Below are 20,253 nucleotides of genomic sequence, written 5' to 3' on the forward strand. Positions count from 1 at the left end.
GTCTGTGGGTGCTATGGTATGGCTACCTTATGCATCACTCCATATTTGTGAGGTAGTTTCTCCATCTGTTTGTTGCAGAAATGGCTGCCACCATCACTAACTAGACCCTTAGGTACTCTATACCTAGTGAATATGTGCTTCTTTAGGAATTAAAGGACAACTTGTGCATCACATGTGGTTGTGGCTATAGCTTCCACCCACTTTGAGATATACTCCACTGCTACAAGTATGTATTTGAAAGAGTATGAAGGAGAAAATGGGCTCCAGAAATCAATGCCCCATAAATCAAAGAGTTATACCTCTAGGATGTAGTTCTGAGGCATCTCACTCCTTTTTGTTAATCCTCCACCCCTTTGGCACTCATTGCACCGATGAACAAACTCTCTAGCATCCTTAAATATGGTAGCTAGGCCAATAAAATCTGCTTTGAAGTACTTTGACTACTGCTCTTTCTGGCCCAAAATGTCCACCATAGGTTGAACCATGACAGTGTGATGAGCGGATAATTCATACGCTTTTTGGCATTGTTTTTATATAGTTTTTAGTATGATTTAGTTATTTTTTAGTATATTTTTAGTAGTTTTTAAGCAAAATTCACATTTCTGGACTTTACTATGAGTTTGTGTGTTTTTCTATGATTTCAGGTATTTTTTGGCTGAAATTGAGGGACTTGAGCAAAAATCTGATTCAGATGCTAAAAAAAGGACTGCAGATGCTATTGGATTCTGACCTCCCTGCACTCGAAGTAGATTTTCTGGAGCTACAGAAATCCAAATGGTGCGCTCCCAAATGCGTTGGAAAGTAGACATCTAGGGCTTTCCAGCAATATATGATAGTCCATACTTTAAGCGATTTTTGACGAAATAAATTGGCGTAAAAAATGCCAGCTCTCTGCCTTTTTCTGGCATCAAAACGCCAGAACTGGCATAAAAGTTGGAGTTAAACACCCAAACTGACACCAAAGCTGGTGTTTAACTCCAGAAATAGCCTATGCACGTGAAAGCTCCAATGCTCAGCCCAAGCATACACAAAATGGGCCCCAGAAGTGGATTTCTGCACTACCTATCTTAGTTTACTCATTTTCTTTAAACCTAGGTTACTAGTTGAGTATAAAAGTTACTTTTAGAGATTTATTTTATACCTCATGACATTTTCACGTTTTACATTGTATCTCTACGGCATAAGTCTCTAAACTCCATTGTTGGGGGTGAGGAGCTCTGCTGAGTCTCGATGGATTAATCCAATTACCACTGTTTTCTATTCAATCTCGCTTGTTTCCATTCTAAGATATTCATTTGCACTTAAACGTGATGAATGTGATGATCCGTGACACTCATCACAATTCTCAACTTATGAACGCGTGCCTGACAACCACCTCCGTTCTATCTTAGATTGAATGTGTATCTCTTAGTCACCATTCCGAAAGATCGGAGTCTTCGTGGTATAAGCTAGAATTATTGGCGGCCATTCCTGAGATCCGAAAAGTCTAAACCTTATCTATGGTAATTTGAGTAGGATCTGGGAAGGGATGACTGTGACGAGCTTCAAACTCGCGAGTGTTGGGCGTAGTGACAGACGCAAAAGGTTCACTTGATTCTATTCCAACATGATCGAGAACCGACAGATGATTAGCCGTGCGGTGACAGCGCACATGGACCATTTTCACTGAGAGGATGGGAAGTAGCCATTGACAATGGTGACACACTACACACAGCTTGCCATGCAAGGAGCCTTGCGTGCGTGAAGAAGAAGATAGTAGGAAAGCAGAGATTCAGAGGACAGAGCATCTCCAAAACTCCAACCTGTTCTCCATTATTGAATCACAAGTACCTTTTATTTCATGCTCTTTTATTCTATTGCAAACAAAACCCTTTTCATTGATAATCTCCTGACTAAGAGTTACATGGTAACCATACCTTGCTTCAAGCCGACAATCTCCGTGGGATCGACCCTTACTCATGTAAGGTATTACTTGGACGACCCAGTGCACTTGCTGGTTAGTTGTCCGGAATTACAAGTGTGATTGCAATTTCATGCACCAAGTTTTTGGCGCCATTGTCGGGGATTGTTCGAGTTTGGACAACTGACGGTCCATCTTGTTGCTTAGATTAGGAAAATTTTGTCTTTTTGGTCAAAGTCTTTTATTTTCTTTTCAAAATTTCTCAAAAAAAATTATTATTTCTCTTTTAGATTTTTCTGTTTAAGTCTAGTTTGATGTGTGGAAAACGATCCAACACAAAACTCACCGGCAAGTGTACCGGGTCGCATCAAGTAATAATAACTCACATGAGTGAGGTCGATCCCACAGGGATTGAAGGATTGAGCAATTTTAGTTTAGTGGTCGATTTAGTCAAGCGAATCAAGTTTTGATTGAGTGATTTGTGTTTAACAGGAAATAAATGACAGTAAATGTAAAGGGGGAAGGGAAAAGTGCAGTAAATTGAAGAACAGAATTGTAAATTTGCAGAATCTTAAAGAGCAAGAAAATAAATGACTGAAACTTAAAGTGCAAGAAACTTAAATTGCAGTAACTTAAATGGCAAGAAAGATAAATGGCTTGAATATAAAAGGGAATTGAGGAATGGGATTGCAAGATCTAAACAAAGAAGAAGTAAATTGCAGCAATTGATTGAGCAGAATTTAAATCAGAAGCAATTAGCATTCAAACAGAAAGAAAATAAAATGCAGTAAAGGTTCACAGAAGAACCCAAAATGAATTGTGATCTCAGGACCCAAGGGCTTAGGTAGCAGAGCCTAAAACCCAATTTCCTTCCCAGATCTGAATTTACTAAGCAATTGTCAGAAAATTAAAGAAGAAGTAATAGAAGAACAGAATTGGAATTGAATTATGCAGAAGACAAAGTGCAAAGAGTTTGAATGGGAATTGGGACAGAATTTCCCCAATTTCACACACCCAAAACTCAGAAACAGAAGAGTAGAATTGCCCAAGGGAAATGAGGAAGGAGATCAGTCAATTCTCCCTTGATCCTCTTAGTGCTCGGACAAGTCTCTCAAGAAAGCTCAAAGAAAATGAAATTCAAAAGCCAAGGTAAAAGTCTAAGTGGTCAAAAGTAAAGTAAAAGCTAAAGGTAGCTAAAAGGGTCCTAATTACATCAAACTATCTCCTATTTATACACTTTCTATTCTTGGATAATGGGATTTGGATGGGCTTTTGAATTGGTGAAGAAATGAATTCAAATGAATTTTTAATTTGAATTTTGGCCCAAATAGTCACTCCCAGGAGGCTGCCCTGCCCTTATGGAGGGCAGGGCAGAAAATTGATGCTTGGTGCTAGCAATTGGTGCGGCCATGGTGCGTGTTGGTGCGAGTCTGGCGCGAGTTTGGTGCGCCCTTGGTGCGCCAGAGGCTACCCTGCCCGCGCCAAGGGCAGGGCAGAAAAGTTGATGCGCCAGATTTGAGGAGTTGCGCGCGTTGGTGCTGCCAGAAAGAAATTTGGTGCGCCAGGAAGCAAATTGGTGCGCCAGGATGCGCGTTGGTGCGTGGAACGCTGCCCTGCCCGCGCCAAGGGCAGGGCAGGAAAGCTTTGGTGCGCCAGGGGAGGAGCGTTGCGCGCCAGATGCTGCCAGGACGAGAGTTTGGTGCGCCAGATTTCAAAGTTGGTGCGCCAAAATTTTGTGTGTGGTGCGCCAGTCCAATTGCTGCCCTGCCCGCGCCAAGGCCAGGGCAAGGTCCTTTCCTTCATGGCCCGTGTTCGAAATTGGGAGGAGGCAAACACGCTGCATTTCTTTCTTGGCTTCTTGGCACGGCAATCACCCTTAGTCCTTGGCTTCCTCATGGTCCCTTGTTCGAACCTTGTAGCATGCATGGGTGACCTTTTTTTCTTGATTTCTTTCCTTGAAGTGCCCGATTCTGCCCTCCATAAGGGCAGGGCAGAGTTTGCTTTCTCTTGGTCCCAAGGCACCATTTTGTGCTCTGCCCTTGTAGTGGGCAGGTCAGAGTTGCCTATTCTTGTTTGGTTCTCTATGTTTCCCTCCTAGATGGCAGTCTGCCCTTGTGGAGGGCAATGTTGCTTCCCCCATTGCAATGCGGCACGCTTCTCTCCTCTTTGGCCACGCTTTCCTTTTCTTGTGTTACACTTCTTAGGCCACGCTTTTCATTTTCTTTTCTTTTCTTCACCTACAATAAACCAAAACAACCACTCAAAGTATCACTAAATTCAAGAGGCTTATAAATCAATTAAAATGCAATTAAAATTAGCTTAAACCTCATGATTTAACATTAATTTCATAGTGGTTGCTTGATTTAGAGAAGTTATGCATTTTCACTCCAAATCACTTACTTAGGATGCAAGAAAGTGCATAAATGCTAACAAAACAAGTGAAATTAGCTTGAAAAATGGGTATATGATGACTTGTCATCACAACCCCAAACTTAAACCTTGCTTGTCCCCAAGCAAGCATCAAAACTAAGAGTAAATGAAATGAATAAGAAAAGAATGCATATCCTTATTATGCAGATAGCAGAACTTGATCCATGGGGCATTTATGCAGACAATGACAACTCATTTATTGTTGCTGCTGCATAATACACATTTTGCACCAAAGGTTTGCTAAACTTGCTGTTATAAGACTCACCTTTTGATTACTCCCTTGCTAACTCTTCTTGGCTTATAATGCTTTAACAAGCTTATTATTCTTTTAGAGGTTGAGTGTCAAATGCTGCAGCATAGCCTTTGGCTTTATTTTCTTTTCTTTTGCTCAACATCTTTCCACCACAGACACATGGCTCACTAATTCTTCCTAGGATCATTGATGTCCAGCATCTCTTTGGATCACTAAGTGCTTTGTATCTAAGTTGCTCTTTATTGTGGATTTTCAATTGGCCATCCCAAATCAGTTGATCTAAGTGACCGAGTTTCAAAATACCCCTTAGAATTTACTCATCCAAGCAGATCTCAGTACAAGAACACCACAGGCATTTGTCCTAAGGTCCAAGCCATTGGTGTCTAACCTTTATTCTTTGTTTTTCTTGCCATTTTGGCTTTTTCTTTCTTCCTTTTCTTTCTGTTTTTGTTACCAAGGGTTGTTTCATTCTTGATAGGAGTTTTTGTAACAGCAAGCTAACTCACAATTGGATGAGAATGATATTATGCAATACTTATTTCATGAGTCATGCATTTAATCAAACACATATGCCACCACCAACTTCCATTCATACTTATGCAACATTGGATATTTTACTTTTCAATTCAAACCAAACTCTTTTATTTAGGCATATGGGAAACAAAGCAATTTTCAAGCTAAGTGATGGATACGAGCATTATGCAGACTTATCATTTTTCTAGCTAATTATTAACTAACTAAAATGAAAAGCAAAGAACAGAAAATGCATAAAGTAAAAGAAATAAATGATGGAGGCATATCATGTTTCAGACATGCATCTCCTTATTAGAGACATGAAAGAGGAAGTACGAAAGAACTTTGCCACCTTCTAATGGTCATGGCTGCCGCTCGATTCTCCCTTCTTCTTTTTTCTCTTCCCTGTCTTGGAGTGGTCTCGGATCTCTTCACTAGGACATCTTCTAGCCCAAACAGAATCTATGAGTCCTTTGAGCCCAAAATTTTCCAATGTGTTAAAGGTTGACTCAGTGTATTGACGAGATTTTGCTTGTTGCTTGGCTAAGAATTCAGGGCATTGCTCAAATGGCTTGATCTCAGGATTGAGTGTTGGCAAATTATGGGTCAAGTACTCCAACCTTGCTTGCATGTTTTCATCATACTCCATTCTTTGTACGTGTCTAACTTCACCTATGGTATGATAAACATTCTTCCATTGATACAGGTTGTGACTATATTCCTCTACTTTAGCTTGACTAAAATACAACTTATCATATGATTCCTTGAATTCTTTGTATTGCTCTTTTTGCCCTTCAAGGATCTGTGCTTGAAATTCTTGCTGCTGAGTCATCATTTGTTGCTGCCATCTCTCTTGTTTTTCTTCCATTTGATGCTGCCAAGCTTCTCGTTCTTCTTTTTCTTTCAAGAATTGCTCCATGAATTCAGGATGGGGCTCTAGATATTTCTCTTGGCCCTCTTGATTTTGGCCTTGTTGGATCTGCATGAGTTGATTCTGACCTTGTTGAGCCTGCATTAGTTGCTGAGATAATTCTTCAATTGATATTTGCAATTGGCTCATATCTATGGCATCATAAGCCTGATTTCGTCCTTCCTCTCTTTGTGATCTCCTTTGTCTAGGAGCTACTACCCCTTCTTGATCTTCTTCTTCATTAATTCCCTCCATGCTCTTCTTGGTAATTCCTTTTCCTACTTTCACTTTTGTTGTGTCCTCATCTTCAAAAACTACGTTAGCTCTGTTACATAGCCTTTGGATGGTGCTTGGATGTCCAAGACCTTTTGACTTGCTTGTGCTATCGGCCATTTCTTGAATACTGTCGGCTATGAGTTGTGCAACATTGATCTCACCCCCATGCAAGATGCAGTGTGTCAAGAGAGCTCGTTTGATTGTGACCCAAGAGGCATTTCCAGTAGGAAGAATAGATCTCCTCACTATTTCAAACCATCCTTTAGCCACTGGAGTAAGATTTATCCTCCTTATGTGACTTGGAATCCCCTTTGAATCTCTTTCCCAATCTGTATTTTTCATGCATATCCCTTGCAGAATCTCATCAGGATTATTTTCTTGTTGCAATCTAGCCTCATAACTAAGCTCTGGATAGGTTATGGTTCTCAACTTGAGAGCTCTTGTGATAGCAGCAGGGCTAAAACTCACTTCAACCCCTCTGACATAACTTGTGTAGGGAGCACTATTTTTGTTTTCTTTGGCAGCATTTGCATAGAACTCCCTAATCATTACTGCACTGATGTCAGTCAGGGGAGCACACAAGAGTTCCCACCTTCTTTCTCTAGTAATTTGCCTCATGATGGGGTATTCTCCTTCCCTCAAATCAAGGCCTTTCTCATAGATGACATTCTTTCCCTCCATGAACCTATGATATCTCCCTTCATGGAATTGGGATCTAAACTTTCTTGCATCAAATGATGGAGGTTCGGTTACCATAGGTTCGGTTACCATAGGTTCTTTTCCCGGCCTTCTTTTTGAGCTTGAGGATGCCATTGAAAATTAAAGTGAAAAGAAAGAGGAAGTAAGAGTAGAAGAAACATATGTTGTGTTTGGGGTGAACTTTGGTTCGGTTTTAATGTGTGAGGTAAGGGAATTATGTTGGCTTTGGAAGTGGAATAGAGTGTGGTTTCATATGAAAGTGGCTTGAATGGGAATGTGTATGCCGTGTTGGTGTAACGGCTATATATAGGCCATGTTTCCAAGCTTTTCAACAAAACCACAATGAATGAATGAAGAAGGAACCGTTTGTGTTCATGAAGGGCTGAGATTGATTTGCGCATTCAAAGAATGCATGAGATGGACGGCTTGCATGCATAGTTGAGGCTTGACGAGGATTCTCCTCCCATTGGCTGCATGCATTTCGGTGTCCAATGTTGCATGCATGCAAATTTTGTTCCCCATGAGCACGTTCTCCTAGGCACATGTGACCTCCCTCACATAGCTCCTCCTAGCCGTGACCCCTCCTTGTGTTTGTCTTAACCTTTTTCTCCTGCATAAATCAAAACAGCAAGCTTAGAGTATGATATAACCGTGACGACTTATTTGCAATAATAAAATAGATTGTTTTGGTTTATTTAATAGTTATTAAAATTTTTTTGTGATCAATTGTGTCCCTAAATAAAATGTTAAAAGTTGGTGAACACCAAACTTATATTTTATTAAGGGGATGGCTTAACAATGCAAACCGTTCTCACAATTGATGCATTTTTAAAACAAATTGATGTATGATCCTTTATCTGTATGGTTTTGAGTCCATGCTTGGAAAATGATCCTCTGAACTTTGTTGCATATGTGATGACAAGTCATCATATACCCATTTTCTATGCTTTTTCATACAAGAAATTGATGATTTGTGCTTAAATATTGAATGCTTTTGTACTTAAAAGATATATTTTCTTGATATTTTAATTTTATAAATCTTGTAGGAAATAAGAAGAAAAAGAAGCAAAGAAGCACAAAAAAAAAGAGAAAAAAAGAGCTTTGGGATACACTTTGAAGTTGGGGTACACTTTGGAGCCTTAGGCCACGCTTTTAAAAGCGTGGCCCATGACCAAATCAAGGAAGGAAGCAGCCAGCACGATTCTGCCCTGCCCTTGCCAAGGGCAGGATCGTGATGCACATTAAGGATTGGAAGCAAAATTTTCGCTAAGTTAAAATCTGGGCGCTCACAGCATGACCATGCCTCCTTCAAATGGCTATAACTTGAGCTACAGACGTCCAATTGATGTGCTTCCAGTTGCGTTGGAAAGCTGACATTTAGAGCTTTCCAACGATATATAGAAATCCATATTTGGCGTCCAATTGAGGCAGGAACGAAAGGCATCTTTAAGGGCCAAAAACAAGCGAAAATAAACCAAAATGCTTCCACCAAGGCTCGAAGAGGGAGACACAAGGAAACCAAGAAAAAAATGTAGCGTGTTTGCCTCCTCCGTGATTCAAACTTGGGACGTGAAGGAAGGAACATTGCCCTGCCCTTGGCGCGGGCAGGGCAGCATTTGGATGGCACAAATGTGGCGCACCAAGAAGCATCGCGCGCACCAAGCTCGCACATCGCCGCACCAAATCCACGCACCAAGCTTCAATTTTCTGCCCTGCCCTCTACAAGGGCAGGGCAGCCTCCTGGGAGCAACATGGGCCAAAATTCAACCAAATTTTCATTTAAATTCAATTTCTCTCCAAATTGAATCAAGGCCAACCAAACCCATTTCTCCTCAAATCCAAAGCAAGCAAAGCCCAAATCATCACTCAAAGGCACATGGATCAAGTAATTTAGGATTTTCATTTTTGTAATTTGTTTTAATTTCATTTTCATTTTATTTTGTAAAGCCTATATAAGGCATCATGTCCATCTTTGAAGGGGGGCGGCTCCAGGAGGAATAGATAGCTCTCTCCTTTAGTTTTCTTATCTGTTTTGAATCTTGAGTGAGATTGGAGGAATTCTGTTTCATTCTCATCTTAAGATCTCTTGTTTACTTTTTCTGCATAATTGAAATTCACATACTGCTTCATCTTCTTTTTTTTAATTCTGCAATTCATTTCTCTTCTTTCCTTCTGCAATTGTTCTTGGTTGGATCAAGGAAGGAATTGAGATCTAGACTTGTTCTCTAGTCTCTTTGATTTCCTGAGATCCTCACTTGTCTTTTTAGATTTGAATTGAGCTTTCTTGCTGATTTACTTTTCTGCTGTTATTTCATCTGCATTTTTACCTTTCTGTTCCTATTGTTTCCAATTTAATTTTAAGCAATTTAATCTCCCTGCAATTGTTCTACGCTTTGCTTTACTGCTCTCTTTAATTTCCAGCACCCAACCCCCCTTTACTTTTCATGCAATTTACTTTTCTTGCAATTTAAGATTAAGCTATTTTACTTTCTTGTTCTTTAAGTTACTTGCAATTTTACTTTCTGCACTTTAATTTTCCTTGCTATTTACTTTCTGTTAGCTACACTTCATCCAAATTCACTTCAATGTTAGCTTGACTAAACTAATCACCCACTAAAATTGCTTGATCCATCAATCCCTGTGGGATCGACCTCACTCTAAGTGAGTTATTACTACTTGATGCGACCCGGTGCACTTGCCGGTTGGATATGTGTGTTGGAAATTCGTTTTTTCCACAAAAACACCATCAAGTTTTTGGCGCCGTTGCCGGGGATTGATTAGATCAACAATGATTAAGTGGGTGAGAAGTCTAGATCAAGCATTTTCTTTATTTTTGTTTTCTGTTTTAGTTTGAAACCAAGGTGTTTGAGTTATTGCCTCACTAAGAAATTCTTTCTATATGACATGAATTTCAAATTTCATTGATGTTTATAAAATACAAATGGAGTTCAACTCATCTTATGGTCAAACAAAATTTTATGGGATATCACCCACCATCACCAATCTCTAATGGTGGTTGGGAATATCACCAGGAAACTTCAAATTCTGGGCACTCCAATTCATGGAGCTATGCTTCAGAACCACAAGATGAGAAAGAAAATCATATGGGATATTTCCCTCCACCACAAAATGATGCAAGTCATGATTCTAACAGTGGCTGGGAAGGGAATTCTAGTGCTCCATGTGATATTCATCCAAACACATCATCACTTGACCATACTTCAACAGAAAGCCCCTTTCAAAACTCACCACCCACACAAACTTCCATGAACCACTCAAGGCTCTCAAAGCTTGAGTCCATGTTCAAAAAATATGAGGAGGAGACAAAGAAATTCTGGAAAAGAAAAGAAAACTTCTTCACAAACATGGAAGTGCACGTAGCTCAAGTGGTGAGTGCAACGAAAATGGAGGAAGAGCAAGATGAGGAGGCTACTGTATCAAGTGAACTTTCAATGAAGAACAAGGTGGTTGAAAATGAAATTGCACTTGAGATGACAAGGGAACATGAAGACTCACAACTCTCACAAACTTTCCTGACCCAACAACTCTCAACACTTGAATCCATGATTGAAAGGTATGAAGAGGAGATGAAGAAAGCTTGGGAAGATCAACAAACCTCCTCCATGAAAGAGCTACTAAAGCAAATGTTGAGTGTAAAAGAGGAAGGGGAAGAACAAGCTAGTGAGGAGGACAATCAAGAACGTCCAAACTCAAGGGAAACAGAGAGGCTCATGAAGGACAAGCTCATTGAACCACCAATTCAAAAGGCTCTGGATGAAGATCAAACTCCAAAAATCACACAGCAACCAATTCATGAATCCAAAGAAGTGATGGCAACTAGCAAGAACACCAATTCTGTCCCTAATCCAGCAAGCAAGATCAATCAAGCCATTTGCAAAAGGAAGCTTGCTGAGGAAAGGCCAAGACAAGGGACAGTAGCTGAAACTTCTCCTCCTTTGAGGTCATTCCTCTTAACAAACTGGAAGAAGAGGAAGAAAGTGAAGAGCAACATGTCAAGCTAATGACACTAAAAGAGCACTTGTTGGGAGGTAACCCAACCGTAGGTACATTTCTTTCTATGCTTTGTTTAAATTCAATAAATTGGCATATGGTTACATTCTAAGTTTGGTGTTGCCTTGCAACAAATTGTTTTCAATCTTTTTGGATGATTGCATCAAATCAAAAATGAAAGTGACACACCAAGATTCTAAGTTTGGTGTGCCACTTATTTTCTATGCAATTCATTCAAGCAACACTACTTGTTTGCATAATCACAATGCTTCTGCAATTTTATTTTTCTCTTTCGGTTTAACATTTCAGTTTCCTTTTGTTTTATTCATTTACTTGTTTTTAATGCTTTCTTTTGTTAACTGTGTTTGTTAATACATCACCAAAAGACCTTTATTCATGACAAGATTCTTGGCTTGGTGATTATATTTAACATACAACAGTTTCATTTAGTCTTATTTCAAATAAAATGGACATAGGATTGCATTCTAAGTTTGGTGTTGCTATGCAACACAAAATTGTTTCCACTCTTTACTGGATACGTGCATTAATTCCAAGTGAAAGTGTCACCCTAAGTTTGGTGTGCCACTTATCTTTTATGCAATGTATCATGCACACCATCTTATGTTTGCAATCACAATGTTCTTATTTCTCTGTGCCTTGATGGTTACTCTTAATCTTGCTTGCCTAAACACATATGCTACTGACATCCTTTTGTGTGAGACATTCATGATCCATTTTAGACCCCACCACCATTGTTCTAATTGTTGCTTGAGGAAGAGCAAGCATTCTAATTTGGTATGGGAAGGAGAAGAATGGGAGGAAAATGACAACAATAGAGAAGATGGATTACAAGGTTGTAAAGTTCCTTTTCCTCTCATTTGTTTCTAGCACTTTAAATTGCATGATTGTCATATTATCTTCTTTGTATGCATGTGTGGTATGAATAAGCATAGCCTAAATTTTGATTTGTAACATGTTGCTGTGACATTATGACTACCAACTTGAGTTTTGTGAATTCAAAAGCAAAAAAAGTATCATGATCATAAACAAACAAGGCATTAAAGAAGATTTTAGCATGTGCATACAAGTATTGGAAAGCTAGTATGATCGATTGTTGCTCAATAGCATTGGATTTTATTTAATTGAAGTTTTTCATCTAGTACATTTTGTGAAATCTTTTGAAATCATGAAAACCTTGAAGAAGCAAATACAATTAAAGCAAGAAAAGAAAAAGGGAAAGAATGAGAAAGGTGAAGGCTCTGAGTACCAATGGCAATTTATTTGCTAAATGCTTGTGGTGTTTATGTATCAAGCCAAATGCTTGAAAACAAAACACTTAGAAGTCAAGGCTAGGCTCAAGTGCAAAAGCACTCCCTCAAAGCTCAAGGCTCTGAGCATCAATGATTAGAGAGTCAAGAAAAGAAAAGAAAAAATGAGCTTAATGAAGTCCTCTAATTAAATGCTTGTGGTGCTTATGTATCAAGTGGTAATACTTGAAAACAAAGCATTTAGAAGTCGTAGCTTTGTTATTAACTCATGGGGCAAAGCACCCAAAAGGAGAAAAAAAAAATCAAAAGCTTGTTTCAAGGAAGAATTATAAGAAAATGATTTCATAAAATAAGCTAGATAGAAGCATCAATCATTTACATCTCTTTTGTAATTGTAGCATGCATAGAAAACTAGCTTGCCATGAACATTGAGTTGCTATTCTTCTTACCTTGGATTGTCAATCTTTATTGCATGATTCTTTTCTTACTTGGGGACAAGCAAGATTTAAGTTTGGTGTTGTGATGACAAGTCATCATATACCCATTTTCTATGCTTTTTCATACAAGAAATTGATGATTTGTGCTTAAATATTGAATGCTTTTGTACTTAGAAGATATATTTTCTTGATATTTTAATTTTATAAATCTTGTAGGAAATAAGAAGAAAAAGAAGCAAAGAAGCACAAAAAAAAAGAGAAAAAAAGAGCTTTGGGATACACTTTGAAGTTGGGGTACACTTTGGAGCCTTAGGCCACGCTTTTAAAAGCGTGGCCCATGACCAAATCAAGGAAGGAAGCAGCCAGCACGATTCTGCCCTGCCCTTGCCAAGGGCAGGATCGTGATGCACATTAAGGATTGGAAGCAAAATTTTCGCTAAGTTAAAATCTGGGCGCTCACAGCATGACCATGCCTCCTTCAAATGGCTATAACTTGAGCTACAGACGTCCAATTGATGTGCTTCCAGTTGCGTTGGAAAGCTGACATTCAGAGCTTTCCAACGATATATAGAAATCCATATTTGGCGTCCAATTGAGGCAGGAACGAAAGGCATCTTTAAGGGCCAAAAACAAGCGAAAATAAACCAAAATGCTTCCACCAAGGCTCGAAGAGGGAGACACAAGGAAACCAAGAAAAAAATGTAGCGTGTTTACCTCCTCCGTGATTCGAACTTGGGACGTGAAGGAAGGAACATTGCCCTGCCCTTGGCGCGGGCAGGGCAGCATTTGGATGGCACAAATGTGGCGCACCAAGAAGCATCGCGCGCACCAAGCTCGCACATCGCCGCACCAAATCCACGCACCAAGCTTCAATTTTCTGCCCTGCCCTCTACAAGGGCAGGGCAGCCTCCTGGGAGCAACATGGGCCAAAATTCAACCAAATTTTCATTTAAATTCAATTTCTCTCCAAATTGAATCAAGGCCAACCAAACCCATTTCTCCTCAAATCCAAAGCAAGCAAAGCCCAAATCATCACTCAAAGGCACATGGATCAAGTAATTTAGGATTTTCATTTTTGTAATTTGTTTTAATTTCATTTTCATTTTATTTTGTAAAGCCTATATAAGGCATCATGTCCATCTTTGAAGGGGGGCGGCTCCAGGAGGAATAGATAGCTCTCTCCTTTAGTTTTCTTATCTGTTTGAATCTTGAGTGAGATTGGAGGAATTCTGTTTCATTCTCATCTTAAGATCTCTTGTTTACTTTTTCTGCATAATTGAAATTCACATACTGCTTCATCTTCTTTTTTTAATTCTGCAATTCATTTCTCTTCTTTCCTTCTGCAATTGTTCTTGGTTGGATCAAGGAAGGAATTGAGATCTAGACTTGTTCTCTAGTCTCTTTGATTTCCTGAGATCCTCACTTGTCTTTTTAGATTTGAATTGAGCTTTCTTGCTGATTTACTTTTCTGCTGTTATTTCATCTGCATTTTTACCTTTCTGTTCCTATTGTTTCCAATTTAATTTTAAGCAATTTAATCTCCCTGCAATTGTTCTACGCTTTGCTTTACTGCTCTCTTTAATTTCTAGCACCCAACCCCCCTTTACTTTTCATGCAATTTACTTTTCTTGCAATTTAAGATTAAGCTATTTTACTTTCTTGTTCTTTAAGTTACTTGCAATTTTACTTTCTGCACTTTAATTTTCCTTGCTATTTACTTTCTGTTAGCTACACTTCATCCAAATTCACTTCAATGTTAGCTTGACTAAACTAATCACCCACTAAAATTGCTTGATCCATCAATTCCTGTGGGATCGACCTCACTCAAGTGAGTTATTACTACTTGATGCGACCCGGTGCACTTGCCGGTTGGATATGTGTGTTGGAAATTCGTTTTTCCACAAAAACACCATCAATATGCAGACACCAAACTTAGTGTTTGGTCACATGCTTTATCAAAAGACTTGTGTATATGCTCTAAAAGACAATCCTCTTCTTTGAACAATGAACTTGGGTGTGCCTTAAGGTACACCAAACTTAGAAGTTTGCCATGTGCTTCAAAATGACATATGCATTTACCAGGCATGAAAATTCAACACCATATTTAGAAGAATCATAGCTTATTAAATAAAAGAAAAGACAGAAATCTTAAACCATGGGTTGCCTCCCATGAAGCGCTCTTTTATTGTCATTAGCTTGACATTAACCTCCCTTTAAGGTGGTTGATGTTGGTGATGTCTCAATTTGTCACCTCTCACTGTCAGCTTTCTCTGTGTGCTTTGATGCTCAATTTCCATATGCTCAAGAGAAAGAATTTGGTTGACAGTGTAATAATCTTCTGCTCCATGCTGTTGATATACTAGTTGCACCTTATCACCCTTAGAAAATCCTTCAGTAGGGATTTTCTTGTTCTTCCACCCTTTGTGAGCCTTTTTCTTATTCTTCACCCTTTTCTTGCTTGTTGATCTTTTTTTCTTGACAGTTACTTGAGTTGTGATGCCTCCCTTCTTGCTGATCACCCCTGCTTCCTTGTGAATCCCTTTTTAATGAGTGCACTGCATTCTTCACTGAGCATTACAGTTTCCTTTTCATTCCACTGTCTCTTCTTGTTGATGAGCTCCTTTAGAAACTTAGCATACAGAGGCATTTGCTCCAAAGCCTCTGCCAAAGGTATGTTGATTTCCAACTTCTTGAAAGTCTCAAGAAATTTGTGGAAGTGCTGGTCCTTTGTTTCCTTGTGAAATCTCTGTGGATAAGGTAGTGGTGGTGTTGAGCTCTTCTCCACTTGATGCTGTTTTGGAATTGGTTCTTCCATGATTTTCTTTCCTTTCTTCAAATTCTGTGGCTTGTTGTCTTCCTCTGTGAGCTTTTCTGAAGCACTCTTGGTTATTGTGTCTTTGTTGATGACTTCATCATTCTCTGTTGGCTCAGTGTCATTCTCCATAAGCTTCTTTGTTGCTCCTTGGCTACCATCTGTTAACACTCTTCCACTTCTTAGTTGCACCACCTTGCATTCTTCCTTTGGGTTGGGAATGGTGTCACTAGGTAGTGAACTTGATGGTTTTTCAACAGAGATCTTCTTAGAGATTTGTCCAATCTGCCTCTCTAGGTTCTTCATGGAGGCTTCTTGATTCTTGGTTGTCAATTCTTGGCTCTTCATTAGTTTCTCCATGAGCAGCTCTAGATTGGTGATTCTCTGTGAATCTTGTGAGATGGGTTGATTTTGGGGTGTTGATGGATGAAGATAAGTGTTTTGGTTAGTAGGGTGGTTATTGAGTGGGTATTGGTTAGAATTTGGGTAGTTGTTTTGTGGTTTTCTGTATGAGTTTTGGTTAGTGTTTGGCTGGGGGTTATGGTTTGTATTTTTCCAATTGTTTTGGCTTGTGTTTCTTTGCCATGGTTGTTGGTTTTGGTTATGGTTGTCTCCCCATCTGAGGTTGGGGTGGTTCTTCCAAGATGGATTGTAAGTATCTCCATAGACTTCATTTGTCCCAGGATTTTGGTTGTGCATGTATTGAACCTGCTCTTGTTATTTCTCTTCTTGAGTTTCTTCACTTTGCACCCAAGTGGTTGGAGGTTGGCTTGTGGTGCTCACTGCTGCCACTTGCAAGCCATCAATTCTCTTCGCCATTTGCTCAAATTGTTGTTGAATCTGCTGCTGCATCATCTTGTTCTGAGCTAGAATTGAATCAACTCCTTCCAACTCCATGACTCCTCTTTTCTGTGATGGTTGGCGTTGTCTTTGATGAGCAAAGAAATATTGGTTGTTGGCTACCATATCAATGAGATTTTGAGCTTCCTCTGTGGTCTTCATGAGTTGTAGAGAGCCTCCGGCAGAGTGATCAAGAGCTTCTTGAGCTTTAAGAGTGAGTCCTTCATAGAAGTTCTGTAACTTGTCCCACTCAGTGAACATCTCTGGTGGACATTTCCTCAATAGAGCCTTATATCTCTCCCATGCTTCATATAAGCTCTCGGCCTCCATTTGAGTGAATGTTTGAACCTCTGTCTTCAACCTTAGGACTCTTTGAGGTGGATAGAATTTGGCAAGGAACTTGCTCACCAAGTCATCCCAAGTGTTGATGCTTTCTTTTGGAAAGGTCTCTAGCCATTGAGTTGCTTTATCCCTGAGAGAGAATGGGAAGAGTAGCAACTTGTAGCTATCAGGGGGCACACCATTTGTTTTCACTGTGTCACAAATTCTCAAGAAAGTAGACAAATGTTGGTTTGGATCCTCCAAAGGCCCTCCTCCAAAAGAACAATTGTTTTGCACCAGAGTGATGAGTTGTGGCTTGAGTTCAAAGTTGTTTGCATTGACATTGGGAGGAAGAATGCTACTCCCACAATGCCTAGCATTTGCAAATGTGTATGAAGCCAAAACTCTTCTCTGTTGTTGATTATTGTTGGCTCCTTTTCCTCCTGGTTGATTGGTATCTCCTTCCATGTCTTGGAATTCCTCCTCAGATTCTTCTTCTCCAACAATATTCTTCCCTCTTTCAGCTCTTCTTATTCTCCGAAGAGTCCTTTGATCAATTTCAGAATGGATAGAGGAGGATCTTCCTATACCTGACATACAAACACACAGCAATAAACACACAAACCCAGAAAGCCAATGAAACTTCAATCTATAGCTAGAATGAAGGTTTAGTTAGTTTAAGCAAAAATTCAAACAGTTAGTGTGTTAGTAAGAATTAGAATAACAGAAAAAGAAAAGTGCTTAATCTAGACCTCCACTTCACTTAATCATTGTCAATCTATTTCAATCCCCGGCAACGGCGCCAAAAACTTGATGTGTGGAAAACGATCCAACACAAAACTCACCGGCAAGTGTACCGGGTCGCATCAAGTAATAATAACTCACATGAGTGAGGTCGATCCCACAGGGATTGAAGGATTGAGCAATTTTAGTTTAGTGGTCGATTTAGTCAAGCGAATCAAGTTTTGATTGAGTGATTTGTGTTTAACAGGAAATAAATGACAGTAAATGTAAAGGGGGAAGGGAAAAGTGCAGTAAATTGAAGAACAGAATTGTAAATTTGCAGAATCTTAAAGAGCAAGAAAATAAATGACTGAAACTTAAAGTGCAAGAAACTTAAATTGCAGTAACTTAAATGGCAAGAAAGATAAATGGCTTGAATATAAAAGGGAATTGAGGAATGGGATTGCAAGATCTAAACAAAGAAGAAGTAAATTGCAGCAATTGATTGAGCAGAATTTAAATCAGAAGCAATTAGCATTCAAACAGAAAGAAAATAAAATGCAGTAAAGGTTCACAGAAGAACCCAAAATGAATTGTGATGTCAGGACCCAAGGGCTTAGGTAGCAGAGCCTAAAACCCAATTTCCTTCCCAGATCTGAATTTACTAAGCAATTGTCAGAAAATTAAAGAAGAAGTAATAGAAGAACAGAATTGGAATTGAATTATGCAGAAGACAAAGTGCAAAGAGTTTGAATGGGAATTGGGACAGAATTTCCCCAATTTCACACACCCAAAACTCAGAAACAGAAGAGTAGAATTGCCCAAGAGAAATGAGGAAGGAGATCAGTCAATTCTCCCTTGATCCTCTTAGTGCTCGGACAAGTCTCTCAAGAAAGCTCAAAGAAAATGAAATTCAAAAGCCAAGGTAAAAGTCTAAGTGGTCAAAAGTAAAGTAAAAGCTAAAGGTAGCTAAAAGGGTCCTAATTACATCAAACTATCTCCTATTTATACACTTTCTATTCTTGGATAATGGGATTTGGATGGGCTTTTGAATTGGTGAAGAAATGAATTCAAATGAATTTTTAATTTGAATTTTGGCCCAAATAGTCACTCCCAGGAGGCTGCCCTGCCCTTATGGAGGGAAGGACAGAAAATTGATGCTTGGTGCTAGCAATTGGTGCGGCCATGGTGCGTGTTGGTGCGAGTCTGGCGCGAGTTTGGTGTGCCCTTGGTGCGCCAGAGGCTACCCTGCCCGCGCCAAGGGCAGGGCAGAAAAGTTGATGCGCCAGATTTGAGGAGTTGCGCGCGTTGGTGCTGCCAGAAAGAAATTTGGTGCGCCAGGAAGCAAATTGGTGCGCCAGGATGCGCGTTGGTGCGTGGAACGCTGCCCTGCTCGCGCCAAGGGCAAGGCAAGAAAGCTTTGGTGTGCCAGGGGAGGAGCGTTGCGCGCCAGATGCTGCCAGGACGAGAGTTTGGTGCGCCAGATTTCAAAGTTGGTGCGCCAAAATTTTGTGTGTGGTGCGCCAGTCCAATTGCTGCCCTGCCCGCGCCAAGGGCAGGGCAAGGTCCTTTCCTTCATGGCCCGTGTTCGAAACTGGGAGGAGGCAAACACGCTGCATTTCTTTCTTGGCTTCTTGGCACGGCAATCACCCTTAGTCCTTGGCTTCCTCATGGTCCCTTGTTCGAACCTTGTAGCATGCATGGGTGACCTTTTTTTCTTGATTTCTTTCCTTGAAGTGCCCGATTCTGCCCTCCACAAGGGCAGGGCAGAGTTTGCTTTCTCTTGGTCCCAAGGCACCATTTTGTGCTCTGCCCTTGTAGTGGGCAGGGCAGAGTTGCCTATTCTTGTTTGGTTCTCTATGTTGCCCTCCTAGATGGCAGTCTGCCCTTGTGGAGGGCAATGTTGCTTCCCCCATTGCAATGCGGCACGCTTCTCTCCTCTTTGGCCACGCTTTCCTTTTCTTGTGTTACGCTTCTTAGGCCACGCTTTTAATTTTCTTTTCTTTTCTTCACCTACAATAAACCAAAACAACCACTCAAAGTATCACTAAATTCAAGAGGATTATAAATCAATTAAAATGCAATTAAAATTAGCTTAAACCTCATGATTTAACATTAATTTCATAGTGGTTGCTTGATTTAGAGAAGTTATGCATTTTCACTCCAAATCACTTACTTAGGATGCAAGAAAGTGCATAAATGCTAACAAAACAAGTGAAATTAGCTTGAAAAATGGGTATATGATGACTTGTCATCATAGTTGCATGTTTTAAGTTTGGTATTTTCTTGTTAATTTTTATTTAAATTCCAAAAATTTATTTTTGGTTTTCTAAAAATTTTAATTTTGGTGTTCTTTTTATGTTCTTGAGTCTTTCTTGTGTTTTGATCTTAAAATTTTGAAGTTTGGTGTTCCTTGGGGTTTTCCTCAAATTTTTGAAAATTTTGCATTAAATTAGTCATCAATTTTAAAAAAAATCAAATATTTTTAAATTGTTTTTCAATCATATCTTTTTTTTCTTTTCAAAACTTCCTAACCACTTTCTCTCGCTTCTTTTTTTCGAAAATCCTCATCAAAAAAAATTTTTCAAATCTTTTTTTTTACTTTATTTTTTTTAGTTTCCAATTTTTTATTATTATTAATTCGTATATATATATATATATATATATATATATATATATATATATATAATAAAATAAATAAAATAAATCCGCATAATCTCCCTTTCTCCATCATGGAACTAAGTGGAAATGAACTATCCAGAAGGACTCTTGGGTCATATGCTAACCCCGCTACTACTTCATATGGGAGTAGTATCTGTATACCCTCCATCAGAGTTAGTAGTTTTGAGTTGAATACTCA

The sequence above is a fragment of the Arachis stenosperma genome, chromosome 6, assembly GCF_014773155.1.
Source record: "Arachis stenosperma cultivar V10309 chromosome 6, arast.V10309.gnm1.PFL2, whole genome shotgun sequence".
Lineage (NCBI taxonomy): Eukaryota > Viridiplantae > Streptophyta > Magnoliopsida > Fabales > Fabaceae > Arachis > Arachis stenosperma.